This window comes from Ctenopharyngodon idella, chromosome 11, assembly GCF_019924925.1.
Source record: "Ctenopharyngodon idella isolate HZGC_01 chromosome 11, HZGC01, whole genome shotgun sequence".
Classification (NCBI taxonomy): domain Eukaryota; kingdom Metazoa; phylum Chordata; class Actinopteri; order Cypriniformes; family Xenocyprididae; genus Ctenopharyngodon; species Ctenopharyngodon idella.
Genome location: NC_067230.1, coordinates 18,046,291 through 18,062,563, shown reverse-complemented (window position 1 = coordinate 18,062,563; position 16,273 = coordinate 18,046,291).

Sequence of the window (16,273 nt, the reverse complement as noted above, 5' to 3'; positions counted from 1 at the left end):
GATATTTTCAAACAATGCTAACAGGCTGATATCTAGCTAGCTAGCAAAAAGGCAATCGAACATTTTATATTTAGTACAAGTTTTTAAAATATTACTACATTTTCCACGTTTTATAGCGGTTGTACCAAATGATCTGATGTTTCAGGACATGCGTATAAGCAAATGAAAACATTAATTTTTCAAATAGTTAAAAGAGAGTTAGTTACTTTGCTTCATGACCATGTGGTCCTTTGCAGGTGTCTGAATGATGTCACATGATATTGACCACATGACTTGATCCAAAATGGTCCCTTTATATTGGTTACTCCGAATGACGAATTAAATTAATTTTTCCAGACATTCTTTCTCATAACAAAGCAACGACTTCTACACAAAATTTTAATACCATTTTGCACTATGTTGATATATGATGTTATAAAATCATGACAGATTAAAAAATATATACATTTATTACATTTTAAGATATTTTAATCACAAATGAAATGGCTGTATTGGCCTTTGGACGGTTAAACCAAATGACCTTTTGACACTCCAAAATCTTTAAAATACCTTTATATGTAGCAAAATATAATTAAAACCTTTTGGATTCAATAAAAGAGATCTACTTGTTCTACCATACATACTTTGGATGTCATATCTTTGTTTTTTATTATTATTATGGCCTTTGGACAAAAAAAAGATCCGTCACGTCATTGACCCTTAGGCTGCTGATTTGCCAAAAGACAGAATTTTGATAATGTTTGACTGAATGTTTTTACCTTACTGGAATCGAAACTTGATTAAGAATCGCAATCGATAAATAGAATCGGAATCGCTAAAATTCATACAATGCCAATCCCAAAGTTGATACTTAAATATAACTAAGATTTCTATGAGCTATTCAAGCCAACCTCCAATTTCCTCTGTTGCTGTATGAGCGAGCTGGTAACGTCTGATCTACATGATACATCAATCAGGTTTGTGGGTCTCCATTCAGAGGCTAATCAGATTTCTTAGTTCCTCTAAACCCACTTTGTGAGCTGACTGTGAGGATCAGACGTGCCAGCTGTCATCACCGTGTGCATAAGACACCCAAAAAATATTATCGTTCAACTCATTCACCTGGCCATTGGAGACGGTCATACGCCTAATGATTAAACTGATTCACATTTCTCTCATCAGATGTAGACTGTGTCTCTCAGAACCCAGAAAGCAACACTCATTAAAATAATATAGGTCTTTAAAAAAAAAAAAAAAAATCCTAACTCTAGAAATTAAAAAATTCTTGATGCTTTAACTAATTCTTAAGATTTTGGTTTCTGGGTTCTTTAAAGCATCAGTACACATTGTTTTGTTTTGAACAAAAGAATTATTTGTTTCCATTTTACATTTTTAAGAATAAATATGACCTGGGGTCCTGGACATGTTTTCTTGTGATTCACCCTGATAACTTAAATGTTTTTTTAAAGAAAAAAAGTTATGTAATGTGTAACATAAATGTCTTCTGAGTGAGTGAATACAGCCCAGTATTATCAGAACATTAATATTCATCACTCAAACATTAAGTCACAGATATAAAGCACCAAAACACAGGGGAGAGTAACGCTCCATTATGTCCGGCGGTGGGTATTTTAATTACCAGATGGAAATGAGGTTAAACCCATATTAAAGAGGTTAAGTACTCGTGTTTATATATTCCTGTGAGGAGAGTCGACCAGAACTTTGCCGAGTCACTCATGTCACTTTTCTGATCCACGGCTCGCGCACTCTGTTTGTTTACATTTTACTCACATGGTTTTCTGTCAGAAATATTAATATTCACAATACCAGCTTCGGTGATTAATCACTGCTTTACGATAGAAATGTTCCAGGCGAGTTGTGGCAAATCAAACACGCAAAATTAAAACTGGATAAAATAAACAGCCTCATACCTGTTCGATCACGTGAGTTCTGCTGATCCATTAAGGGCTTTTAGCTCGCACGTTTAGAAAAATATTGATGAATAAGTGTTCTTATACCAAAAACAATGGAAATCATCGTTCATATCGTATAAAAATCTTTCGTCCGTTAAACGCTCTTATGATGTGTATATTTCATTCGTGTGCGCAGATTAGCGAAGAAGCGCGAAATAGATCCTTTTCACAGACTGTGATGACGCGTTTTAACGGTCATCAATATCGTAAAGCCTGCAAAATTTTTTAAATTTTCATTTTTAAAAAAATGTATGTACATTTATAACACTATATTTAGTATTATATTACATTTGCATCAAATTACAAAAAAAAAAAGAAAAACTAGTTAACGCTGCTGAGGGTGTTTCTAATACAGCGGCTACGAGTGACGGTAAAAATGAAATTTTTCTCTCGTCTGACTGCTGATATCAATCGCTCTCTATTTTTTTCCCTCTTTTTGAAAGTTGTGAAAACACTATTGTGGAGTTTTTCTTTTGCTATTTGCGCAAATGGAAACAAAAAAATATATTTAATGTAGTCTCTAATTCACTGCTATATTTACCCAACTATGACAACTTCCGCTTCTGAGAAACACGGAATTGTGAAAAGGTTCTCATGGTCAGCGGCCTGTTTTTTTTTTACCCATACCGACGAACAGGTAAGAGCCAAATTTATTATTACAGGTGAAATATGAAGCCAGTAATTTAGGATATTAATAAGAATACAGTTTATAGATATGGGTAATTCTACAGCTGGAGTTTTGGGCTGAAGAAATTGTTGTAATGTTGTGAAGTGTTGTGTGTACATCCCTGCACCTGTTATCTAGGTGTGAATGTATTTTATGGTTCATTTTATCCTTGTAAGAGCAGCGAAATGAGTGGAATGTTGATGACAAAATGGAGGGAACAGGTGTAAGAATAAAGACAAGTGTATATTGATAAGTGGCATAGGTTTTGAATTTGTGTATTTTTTGTATTTAATATTAGTAGCAGTCTTGTATTATGTGAGCGTGATTGTACAGTAAATTATAAGATGGATGCTTGGTATCTGTGGGTGGATTTGAGTTGAAGTAATAATATGTTCGATAGTCATCCTCAGATTTGAACATGGTTAGTCTTGAGGCTTGTAGCTTGTTTCAGTTACTTTTTCACACAAATATTTTATGAAGTTTGGTCAAAACAGAAAATATTGTGGTGTAGTTTGGGAATGTTTAAATGTCGACCCAGAATCCACTTCAAAATCTGCTTCATGGGTAAATCTGATGAAGAAAGATATGTCATGTTTCATCTCATAATCAAAAATAAAATAAAGATTGACTGAGATTGTTTGCATTGACGTTATTTTCACGACAATTACGCACATTTCTTCCCAAATTCTCATTACCATAATGTTGTAAAAAAAAAAAAAATGCCTAGTCACAATAATTGATTTTATTAAAAACCTACATAAATGAACTTCAGAACAGCTATTACAACCATGATGTAATAGTATTATTTTAAAATTTAAATATGACATTATTTTTTAACATTACAGTAAGAATTGCTTTAGGGGAATGTGTTTAATTGTTATGAAAATTTGCAGTACAAAACAAAACAAAAAATGCCCCTAAATATATACATTTTAGCATGGAATCCTTGAGGTTGCTGATTAACCCATACATCAACAGAAAAATGTAAAGATTTGAGGCTTATAGTTTAAGAAAACTTACTTTCAAGTATCTTCAGAGATATTTCCATGTTCAACCGTGGTACATGTTTCTCCGTGTGTGTCTAAAATGTGTGTTTTACGGCACAGGACATTTCATTAAAAATCATGACAGGAAAAAAAAGATTTAGATGTTGCCTGGACACTGGCGGGTCAAAAGGTCAAGACGAGGTCAATTCTCCTTCCCCCCCAACCGTACAACAGTGCAACGCTGCGAATTCCTCGAGACTCCCTCTGCGCAATCAAAACCACTGTGATGTGAACTTGCACCCTTGATGAAAGAACGAAGGGAACGCTCCTCTGAAACGTTCGCGCAGCTTTAGTTAATTTCCTGTGGACACTTGCATGAGAGGCAAAGGTACGCGCTTGCAGAGAGACGGACGAGTGATATATGTGATCCTCCAGATCCAATTTGTCTTGGAGCTGTTGGGTTACACTGGTCAGAACAGCGCCGGACTGCAGCTGGACCCGACAGGCATTGATTTAAGACCTGATCGAGCGATTGGCCAGAGGCTCTGTGATCATTATTTAATGCACTGGGGGTTCAGGATTTTGTGAATGAACTTGAAGCTGGTATGTGGAACATATGACACAGTGTCCCCACAAAAGATCATTACATTATCAGATGTGTGTGTGTTTCTAATGCATTGACATTCTGACATTTTTATGTGTGAAATATTTTCCCAAGCAAGTAGTTTTATGTTTTCTGATCTCTAAGGGAAAGAAACCAGGCGACTCAAGGCAGCGTTCACACCAGCAAAGTGTGAAACACACAGAACACGCACACAAACACAAACTTCAGCACATGCAAATGACTTTAAGTGAGTCACTCTAACAATTAACTGTCGTTTAGCTTCTGCTGCAGACGTCCACAGATCCATGTTGTTTGGCGTAATAGTCCACACAATGACTGGTTTATTTGAGACAAGATTTTAGCAGTATTATGTTGTGATTTATTATATATACCTGTAGCTCAAATTGCTCCAGAAGTTAATGCTGGTTCTGATAGAAAGGTGTCAGAATACACAGTGCATCAGTTTGTTGCGTATGGAGCTGCATAGACACAGACCAGTCAGGGTGCCCATGCTGACTCCTGTCCACCGCCGAAAGAGCCAACGGTGGAAACGTGAGCGTCAGAACTGGACCACGGAGCAATGGAAGAAGCTGGCCTGGTCTGATGAATCATGGATGGGCGTGTGCGTCGCTTACCTGGGGAACACATGACACCAGGATGCACTATGGGAAGAAGGCAAGCCGGCAGAGGCAGTGTGATGCTTTGGGTAATGTTCTGCTGGGAAACCTTGGGTCCTGCCATCCATGTGGATGTTACTTTGACACTTACCACCTACCTAAGCATTGTTGCAGACCATGTACACCCTTTCATGGAAACGGTATTCCCTGCTGGCTGTGGCCTCTTTCAGCAGGATAATGCTCCTGCCACAAAGCAGAAATGGTTCAGGAATGGTTTGAGGAGCACAACAACGAGTTTGAGGTGTTGACTCGGCCTCCAAATTCCCCAGATCTCAATCCAATCGAGCATCTGTGGGATGTGCTGAACAAACAAGTCCGATCCATGGAGGCTCCACCTCACAACTTACAGGACTTAAAGGATCTGCTGCTAACATCTTGGTGCAGATACCACAGCACACCTTCAGGGGTCTAGAGGAGTCCATGCCTCGATGGATCCAACACCAAGAGGAGCCAACACAATATTAGGAAGGCGGTCATAATGTTTTGCCTGATTGGTGTGTATATATATATATATATATATATATATACTTGCAAGCATGCCGTTTCCATCTGTTAATGTAAATCTAGTTAGAAGTGACGTTCAGTGCTGTGTTGAAATAGAGCTAATGAGATGCACTTCTACTCCTTCATCCTGAACGAGGCTTGTGAACAAATGACAATCATGCAATCCCCCAGAGGGCCCCTGAGGGCCCCTATACACGCATGCTGCATGAGTGCTCATATTGTGGTGGATTACAGCTCTCATTACTGTGTGTGTTCTGGGACCCAAATCACTGCAAAATATGAATGTGCAACAGTAAAAGGAGATTGTACTGTTTCTGAAGAAAATATGAGTTGTTTTTGTTGTTATTTTAGTCATTTAGATACTATTGTTTTTATTAATATTTTTGAAAAATTTGTAAAATTTCATTTATATATTTTCTGTTTTCTTTTTGGTTAAAGTTTTAGTCATTTTGTTTTATGTTTTTGTAATTTTTTATTTAAATGTATCTAAATAGTTTTTATTAATCTCTATTTCAGTTTTGGTTATTTTAGTGCATCAAGTTAAACAAAATGAAAATGAAAACGGTTGCCTTGACAAAGTTTAAGTTTTAAAAAAATATATATATATTTATTTCAATTAAAGTTTATTTTTCTTCAAGTAATGAAAATGTTTTTATGGTTTTCATTTTAGATAACTGTAATAACACTCAATAACTGCACTTAAAAAAAAATATGTTGCGATAAATCATGAAAATATTTTTTTTGTCAAATCAACTTAGATAATTAATGTGGTTCAGATAACATAATATTTAGAGTTTCTGTTGATTAAACCAACTGCCTTCATTGTATTAACTAAAATTTTTTAATTTAAATGAACTCAATTTTAAGGCAACCATGTAACTTAAACCAACAATTATTTTTACAGTGTGATTATAATAAACAGAACTCAAAATGTTCAACTCAAAATATTTAAGTTACAGCAATTAATTTAGTCTAATCTAATAATGTGTTTGCTTCTTACTCAAAGTAACGTAATTTAATGCAGTAAAATTCTGAAACATTTTGTCACAACTTAATTTTATGTGCATTGTGCAATCTATTTCTAACTGCTAAAGACATATCTTTTTCGTCAACACTTGACCCAGTAATATTAGCGCTTACTTTTTGTTTATATATTTTACTTTTCTTTTTTCGATTTCTGTTCTCTTTCTCCATCTATTTGTATAAAAAAAAAAAAAAAAAAACCTTGTTACGTGCACTTTACTGATGAAACTGTGACTTGACACGGCCCTTACATACTGTTATACTCATGTTGATTTGATTGCTTCTGTATGTAAAGGTAAAGGTATTTAAATTTGTTAAACAAATAATGATTTGTGGGATTTTTTTTTTTTTTTTTTTTTTTGTGTGCATGAACTGAATTTAAGCAACAGATTTCCCTTAGCATGCTTTGCTTTTTTTCTCCCATCATGCTTTGCTTCAGTCTGTGTAAAGATATGTTGAAATGAAGTGCTTTTTGCAAAAGATGCATATAGGGGAGATGTGTTAGTATTTCATGTTCTGTTGGGATTTGCATGGGTTTATTATGTTATTATGCCATTATACTGAATGAGTAGAGCTTTATTCAGGACACATTTATGCTGTATTTTGTTTAATGTGAAAAGCAATAACTGTGCACTTGCCATTAATGCATGAGTGCTTATTAGTGCTTGCAGGAAGAGATGCTGGCTCTGATTTAACAGCAAATACGAACTAACAAGCTTAAACCTGCTTAATCAATGTCATAGTTTGGCGTCAGTTCAATCACGTGAAGATGAATATGAAACGATCCACTACTTTTATATCTTCACGTGGTTGGAACACCTTAGTGAACAAAAAAAATGTGCCATTTTAAATGTATAGTAATGACGTAAATTGAATGATTTATGATGAATCCGAATGGGCGACCTCATTTCCAATAGGCAAGAGGAATCATTCAGGGTTTGACAAAAGGGAGTTTTGTTGCAGTTAAATTGCAGGTGCTTTTGTTCCTCTGTCACGACACTTGACGGACAAAAGTCCAGGGATCACATTTTTTGGGAGGACTGACTATAATTACGGAGGGCACACAGAGGTACTGTCAGCCCTCGGGCGGCAGCGGAGGTGAACTTGAAATTACCACAATAACAAGAGAAGAGATGAAAAGAAAAGAGTAAACTAGAACCTATTTAAAGAGCCGTCGAGTGCGGGAACCGATCCAGCATCATCTGTATAGCTTTCGTTCGGATGGTAGAAGTGACGTATGACCCTCAAACAGCACGCTTGGTCTTAAAGGTGCCGTCACACTACACTTTGGGCCTCATTCACTTCCATTCACATGCATGAGAGCGGGAATGTGAGCATAATCTTGTTTTAAATTGTGATTATTTTGTCGTATGCGGAAGTTTGTTGAACTCTGACAAACAGAGGATGTAAATATCACATATTAACAAATATATAACTCAGAGTTGCATGGTTTGCATTATTGTAATTGTTGTGCTGTTTAATATTTTTGTGGAAACCGTGATGCATTTCTGGATACTCTGATGTGATGAAAGCTCATTGAGTTCATTTATAATGTTATAAATGTCTGTTACTTCTGATCAGTTTATTGCATCCTCGCTGAATAAAAATATCTTTTTTTTTTTTTGTCTTATATTTGCCCTAAACTTTTCTATGGAAGCTTGTTTCCGCCACTGAATAAAAATAAAAAAAGTAATTCTGACTTTATAACTCGCAATTCTGACTTTCTATCTCGCAATTCTGACTTTGTCTCGCAATTCAGACTTTATATCTTGCAATTCTGACTTTATATCTTGCAATTCTGACTTTATAACTCGCAATTCTGACTTTGCAATTCTGACTTTATAACTCGCAATTCTGACTTTATATCTCGCAATTCTGACTTTATATCTTGCAATTCTGACTTTATAACTCGCAATTCTGACTTTGCAATTCTGACTTTATAACTCGCAATTCTGACTTTATATCTCGCAATTCTGACTTCGCAATTCTGACTTTATAACTCGCAATTGCAAGTTTATATCATGCAAACCTGAGAAAAAAAAAGTCAGAATTGCAAGATAAAAAGTCGCAATTCCCTTTTTTTTTTTTTTTTTTCTAGTAGCAGAAACAAGCTTATGTAAATACTTTGCAGCACAACTCTTTTCAACATTAATAATAATAATCATAAATGTTTCTTGAGCATCAAATCATCATATTAGAATGATTTCTAAAGGATCATGTGACACTGAAGACTGGAGTAATGATGCTGAAAATTCAGCTTTGATCACAGGATTAAATTACACTTTACTATATATTCACAAAGAAAACAGATATTTTAAATTGTAAAAATATCTCACTATTTTTACTGCATTTTCGATCAAGTAAATGCTGCCTTGGTGAGCAGAAACATAAAAAACGTAATTATTCCAAACTTTTGACCAGTCATGTATACAATCCGGTTCATTTCCAAACCCACTACACCATCCCACCTCATTTGTCTAATGAGCACCATATGGACCGTACCAACAAAAATGGCGGGAAGAAGGCAGGCTTAAACCGAGGTTTCATTAGTCCAGTGCGATCTGCAGGTGGAGGAGGCGACAGGCGTGTGTTTTTGGTGGCCATGATGCTCTGCCCCTTGTTTTGTGGTGGGATGAGGGTCGGTCGGGGGGTTTTAAGGCAGAAGGTCTCTTGTTAATCAGAATTAGGCAGTGGCGAGGGGCAAAGCGGCCGCTGTAGTGCTCTAATCCCTGAACGCCTCTTAATCGTCTCTGCTCCAACAGTCACAGATTCAGCTGCTCGCTCCACCTCCTCAGATCAACCACGCTGATTAGCGACGATGGCCCTACAGAGACAGAAAGGGCGAGAGAGGGGGCTGAGGGTGGCTAATTTAAATAACAACGCCAGGATAAGCACCCTTGTTCACTCAGAAATATCTAATATGGATGATACTGGGAAGGTTTGAGGAATATCTTGAATTTAAAGGCATTGTTAGACTTTTGCACCATAATCCAAGTCTTCTGAAGTCATTCCATGATGCATATTTTGGGTTCATTTTAAGTGCATTTTAAGCCCGCCATATAGTATTTTTTTTAGTTGGGTTAAATAAAACTACCCAGCATGTTGGGCAAACATTTAACATGAAATGAAATGTCATAATGCAGTTTTAAATTGCAATGTATTACAAAATACCATATACTATATAATTTATTTTGCCATGCAGCCCATCAATCAAAATAAAACGCTTTCTAAAAAAGGATGACTATTAACTGACATCAGAGAAGTTAAATTATTGAAATAGTGTCTTAAAATCTCAGGGGGGCTTCAAGTTAACATTTCAATTAAAAAAAATTTGGGGAATCCTTGCTTTTTGGGCCGTCTAGCTATTTACACCCAAATAACTGCATTAAATAAGGACTTTAAAGTTTTCATGCCCATTCATAACAATAACGATAACTATATTAGTGTCCACACCAATGCACAATATCTTTGTTTATTTTAAAGGGGTGGTTGATTTATAATTTTCACTTTTTTAACTTTAGTTAATGTGTAATATTGCTGTTTGAGCATAAACAACATCTGCAAAGTTACGACGCTCAAAGTTCAATGTAATTCTTTTAAAGAATTCTCTGTTTAAGGACTACAACAAACGGCTGGTAGGAACTACAACGAGGTGACATCACTAACCCTAAAATTTACATAAACCCCACCCCTGAGAACACGCAACAAAAGGGGGCGTGGCCATGTTGGGCTGCTTTAGAGAAGAGGAAGAGTTGTTGTAGTAGAGTGTTGTTGTCTTGCCGTCATTTTACGCCGGACTGCTTCACAAACGAGGTTCAATTCAACGCTAGATTTGAACAAAAGATTAACATGACGGCACATGCTAGTTGATGAGTTGAATCAACTCCACAGCAACTACATAAATTTATCCACTAACCATTCAGAAACGTCTAAAAGTTGTAACTTCTTCCTGAGTCTCTCCATCAGTGTCGACTCCGGTTTGAACAATGTAAAGCTGAACACCGTCACTGACAATCCTCATTTTGGCTGCGTGAGATTCTCCAGCTTTGTTGTTGTTGAGCGACCGAAGCATGAGCCGTTAAAGCTCCGCCCTCTTCTGGAAAGGGGGCCGGGAGCAGCAGCTCATTTGCATTTAAAGGGACACACACTAAAACTGCGTGTTTTTGCTCACACCCAAATAGGAGCAAATTTGACAAGCTATAATAAATGATCTGTGGGGGATTTTGAGCTGAAACTTCACAGACACATTCTGGGAGACTTATATTACATCTTGTAAAAGCGCGCTGCAGTTTTGTCGTCTGCTGTTTTAGAACTTCTTTATTGTTTTTATACTGTAGTTATCATCCTTGGTGTGAACGGGCCTTTAAAGGAGACAGACTGAACCATTAATGACTTTCAACTTAACACTGCACAAGTACCAGGTGAATCAAAGCAGTCAGATTTAGAAGAATCATACCGCATTGAATATGCATGTGTATTTATTATAAGCATGTTTATACTTAGGTTTAATCAGGCATGCGTGCATGTAGCTGACTTAGAATAAGCTTTGCTTACTCTCACCTTCTTGTGGCTTAGGTTTAACATCCAGACTAATCAAAGCCAATCAACAACAGCTGTTTGGCCTTTTGAGCTGAAAGCTTTAAAGAACTTAAGCATACTTTGAGTAGCAAAACACTGACCGTTAGTATTTTCCCTTCAATAACAAACTACTCTGAGGTTTTTGGTGCCTGGCAATTGGATCTGGAAGTTACAGTACTTTTTTAATTAGTTTGTGCAGAACGATATATAGTACCAGAGTTATTATAGTTAACTAAAACTAAAATGAGATATATATATATATATATATAACTTTTTTTTAAATATTTTTTTTATTTCAGCTAGTGGCCAATGCAACATTGCTCATTTTCATTCAATTTAACTTGATGTAGGTGTAAAAATGAATATAAATGTTTATAGACATTTAAAAAAAACAATAACTAATAAACATCAAACATTGCATAATTTTTTGTCATTGTATTTGCATTTACATTTAATGCATTTGGCAGATGCATTTTCTACCTATTGAGAAGTGAAACTGTATTTCAGCTGTATTTATCATCTAGTGCACATGCTTTCATGGTTTTATAAAACTAAATCCAAAAAAGCAATTGGCAAATATTTCTTCCAGCTCTCTGTATTTATTCTTGAATGTGAATGCAGTGAATTCATGCCAGAGTGTAGTTGTTGTGTGATGGCCGAGTCTAGACTTCAGTAGTGCTTTAATGAGATTTCTTCAGCTTTGCTGTAGTTAAGCTTGTGTTGGGAAAAACAGCTAACTAAGCGAATCTTCCACTGAATCTAGTGGGTTGTTCCTGGGCAGAATAAGCTGCAAACTTGGCCAGACTTGATGCTGGTAGTCAAACGTTTGATTATGTGAGACTTAGTCTCAGAATCAGACATGACGTGACACCCACAGACCGCTGGCTGAACGTATGATGCATAAGACACACAAAATGGGAAACACTTCAGGAGTTTTGAAGTCATCATCTGATCGGTTGAATTCTCCAGGATTTTCAGGAGACGTGTGTTTCGTGTTCTTTAACGGTCTGCCTGGAAAAAAAGACTTTGTTATGCCAAACCCCCTGATGGAAGAAGAAAGCCGTTGTGTTTACAGCTGTGACAATGAGCGCTTGTCAGGATCAACTCAATGCTGGATTTTACAAGTATGTTAAGTTCACTTGCGCTACTTTCTTGAATGAATTGCACACATTTTCACAGAGGTATAAGGAGTACCTGAAAACAACATTTGAGTAAAAGTACAGATACCTTACAGCGAAAATGACTCCATTACACATTACAAGTCACCAATTCCAAAGTCTTGAGTATCTGAGTTTAACAGTACTTAAGTATTTTACTCATACTGAATGTGGGCTCAAAGATGCACATGACATGCCAGTGAAAACAAGAAACAGTTGATTTGTAAGATGAGAAATCATGTTTATTTTCTAACATCTGAACTCCTTAAAATTGCAATAAAACAGCCTCTTAAGCATCTACAAACTCTCAAGTCTCAGTTAAGCTCAAGTGCAGAAAAAGTAAACTAATACTCTTCAAAAAGGGTCTCCTCAACATAACGAATAAATAAAACAATATTAAGTCAAATTAAATAGTCTACTTGCGCTGATTTCAGCCTCATCATGATCTCATCTCACATATAAAACACCTGCGATTCAGAAACTACCTGCTACTGAACTTGTATTCATGTAAAGTAGCCTTGTTGACAAGTTTGGTTGAGTAAAGGCAAAATGCACAAGATGTAGTACCTTCAATGCCCTTAGATGGCGATATCGCTTCTTTATAGCAGAAACAAACCACTGCAGATGCAAAATGTAATTGCATTACTCATCACAAATGTATTAGAGTAAAAAATACATTTACTTGTTCAAAAATGTAGTCAAATACACTCGATATTGTTTGTCAACCTTGTAGTCAAGGTCGTTTTAACCCAATGAATTTTAAAGCGTTTCAACCCTGCTAATGGGTTGTTTCAACCTAACGAATGGGATATTTTAACCCAGCAATTGGGTTGTTTCAACTCAACGAATGGGATGTTTTAACCCAGCAATTGGGTTGTTTCAACCCAACAAATGGGATGTTTTAACCCAGCAATTGGGTTGTTTTAACCCAGCGATTGGGTTGTTTTAACCCAGTGATTGGGTTGTTTTAACCCAACGAATGGGATGTTTTAACCCAGCAATTGGGTTGTTTCAACCCAACAAATGGGATGTTTTAACCCAGTGATTGGGTTGTTTTAACCCAACGAATTGGAAGTTTTAACCCAGCAATTGGGTTGTTTCAACTCAACGAACGGGATGTTTTAACCCAGCAATTGGGTTGTTTCAACCCAACAAATGGGATGTTTTAACCCAGTGATTGGGTTGTTTTAACCCAACGAATTGGAAGTTTTAAACCTGCTAATGGGATGTTTTAACCCAACGAATTGGATGTTTCAACCCTGCTAATGGGATGTTTTAACCCAGTGATTGGGTTGTTTTAACCCAGCAAATGATGTGTCTGATTTTTAATTTCCAACCTATTTTAGGTTCATTTTAAGCCAGACATATAGTAATTTTTAAACAATAGTTGGGTTAAATAAAACTGCAGCACTTTGGGCAAACATTTAACCCAACCGCTGGGTTTGTCCATTTTTAACCCAACTTGGGCTGTTTTTAAGCCAACATTTTTTTAATTTGTAGAGAGTAAAGGTTGCTAATATCTTTGATACTCAGTAAAACTACAAAGTAGCCAAAAAAAAAATACTTGAGTACAGTAACTACATTTACTTGAATACTTTACACCACTGCATTTTCACGCACATGATGCTGAACAAAACTAACTGTGATTGGCTGCTTTACATGTCGGTCACATGACCTCTGGGCGGTCCTTGGCCAATGAAAGCTTCGATGGAGTCCAGACCTTAAAAAGCACTCAGCACTCGTGCCAACACCTGAACTTTAGCTCTCCGCAATAAACCTGCAGAATATCAACACACACACACATAAATACCCCACAGCTGAGGGCCTGTTTACAGTGTTTACACTCTAAATCCACTGGGTGATTTCTAATGTAATTAAACATGATCCATGGTCTGTGTGCTGCAGAGAACTCATCCGAGAGTGTGTAAAGCTCGGCGGAGCCGGAGCTGCAGCGCGACAGAAAGAAATGACAGGAATTCCTGTGGGTGGTTGCCAGGGAGTTGCTAGCATCTTATCTGTCATATTCATTCTTTTTATTTGATTTTAGTCGACTGAAAGGGCATGAAGGCTGAAACTAACCCTAATCTGAGCACTAGTAGAAGTGATGCTCGACTTGGCAAACACCCATAATAAGTGGTGAGGAGCGCAGATGGATCTCCCCATCCCTGCACACACATGATCATGTTTATAGAGCAGCTTTACTTCTGAATTCCTCCTGATCTTATCTGCTCATCATGTCTCGCATCGAGGTTGAGAGCATCTGCGTTCGGGTCTCTCCGTCCTTTTAAAGGCCGTCCGAGGGAAGCGATCACTTACTCTAGTGTCAACATTATGACAGGCAGGTTTGCAGATCCGAACAGGAAACTATGTTATGTTTTGGAAATTGTGGAGACTTTTAAGAGGGTTAAGACTAATTTTTTAGCTAAGCTTGTATGAATGACCAGACTCGTGAATTATGATCTAAATCTTTTACCAAACCAAGTTGGGTTGAAAATGGACAAACCCAGCAATTGGGTTGTGTTAACCCAGCAGTTGGGTTAAACGTTTGCCCAACCTGCTGGGTAGTTTTATTTAACTCAACTATTGTTTAAAAATTACTGTATTGCTTGCTTAAAATGAACCCAAAATATGTTGGAAATTAACATTTATTAATATGTTTAATAAATGAACATTTATTAATAAGTTTAATGAATAATAATTAAGCGATTGGGTTGCTGTAACCCAGCAAATGAGTTGCTTTAACCCAGCGATTGGGGGTTGTTTTAACCCAGCGACTGGGTTGCTTTAACCCAGCGATTGGGGGTTGCTTTAACCCAGCGGTTGGGTTAAATGTTTGCCCAACCTGCTGGGTAGTTTTATTTAACTCAACTATTGTTTAAAAATGACTGTATTTCTTGCTTAAAATGAACCCAAAATATGTTGGAAATGAACATTTATTAATATGTTTAATAAATGAACATTTATTAACAAGTTTAATTAATAATAATTAAACAATAAACATTTATTAAATTGCTTATTAATAAATGTTCACCTTTTGATTATTATTGTTGCCTCTAGTAATTATGTGTCTGATTTTTAATTTCCAGCCTATTTGGGGTTCATTTTAAGCCAGACATAGTCATTTTAAACAATAGTTGAGTTAAATAAACTATTGGACAAACTGGGTTAAAACAACCCAATCACTGGGTTTGTCCATTGGTTTAAGTTCTCTTGTGCATTCATGTCATTTTCTGCAGATGTAAGTTGTAATATTATGTTTATGTTGTTTATATATATCGAATCAATCTTATTTGCATAGAATACATTTGGTTAGTTAATTAACCCACTAATAAAGTGTTTGAGTTGAACAGCTTCAGCTTGCCCACATTGAGTATATGACTCATGAATAACTCGTGAATAAAGACTACAGCAATGCAAACAAACAAACTGCTGAGATGTTTGCCGCCACCCTCGAGAAGGCCAGATCTCCTCGGAGAATGCAAACAGTAGAGGCAGGAGAAGTGGATGTGATGTCAAGAGCAGGTCAGGACGATTGGAGCGACGAGCGTCTGGATTTCATTGAGGCTCTGGAATCTCAGAAGTGCTATCTCACACCAGAAGACCTTAAATACATCAGCAATAGCATATGTCTTGCACAGGGACCTGGATATTGTCACTGCTCTCGACGAGCGTGCGCACGAACACACACACTGAACGTGAGCTTTTAAAGGGCTGGTTCCGCTTAGATTCAGTCGTACCCGGGGTCAGACCTCTCAGGTTACTCTGCGTGACCCGTCACCTCCTTCCCCCCTCTAAACACACACACACACACACACTTGTACGTGGACTTGAGCTCTAATGCGAGAGCGGGCAGGACGGATAAGACACTGGAAAAGAATGTGAAAAGGTTTATCAAGTCTTGTTAGTTCAGCTGAATGATTTTATCATGAAACGTTCCTGCAGATTGTGTTATTGGCTGTGTAATGAATTCTACAGTGTTCTAATGCTGCATTCCACTCAGGATGGACAGTCGGAATTTGCAACATTCTACCTGGGAAAAGTACAATTAGTTTTGCTTTTTTTTTATTGATGTTTTTATATACACACACACACACACACACACACACACAGTCAAAGAATCTTAAA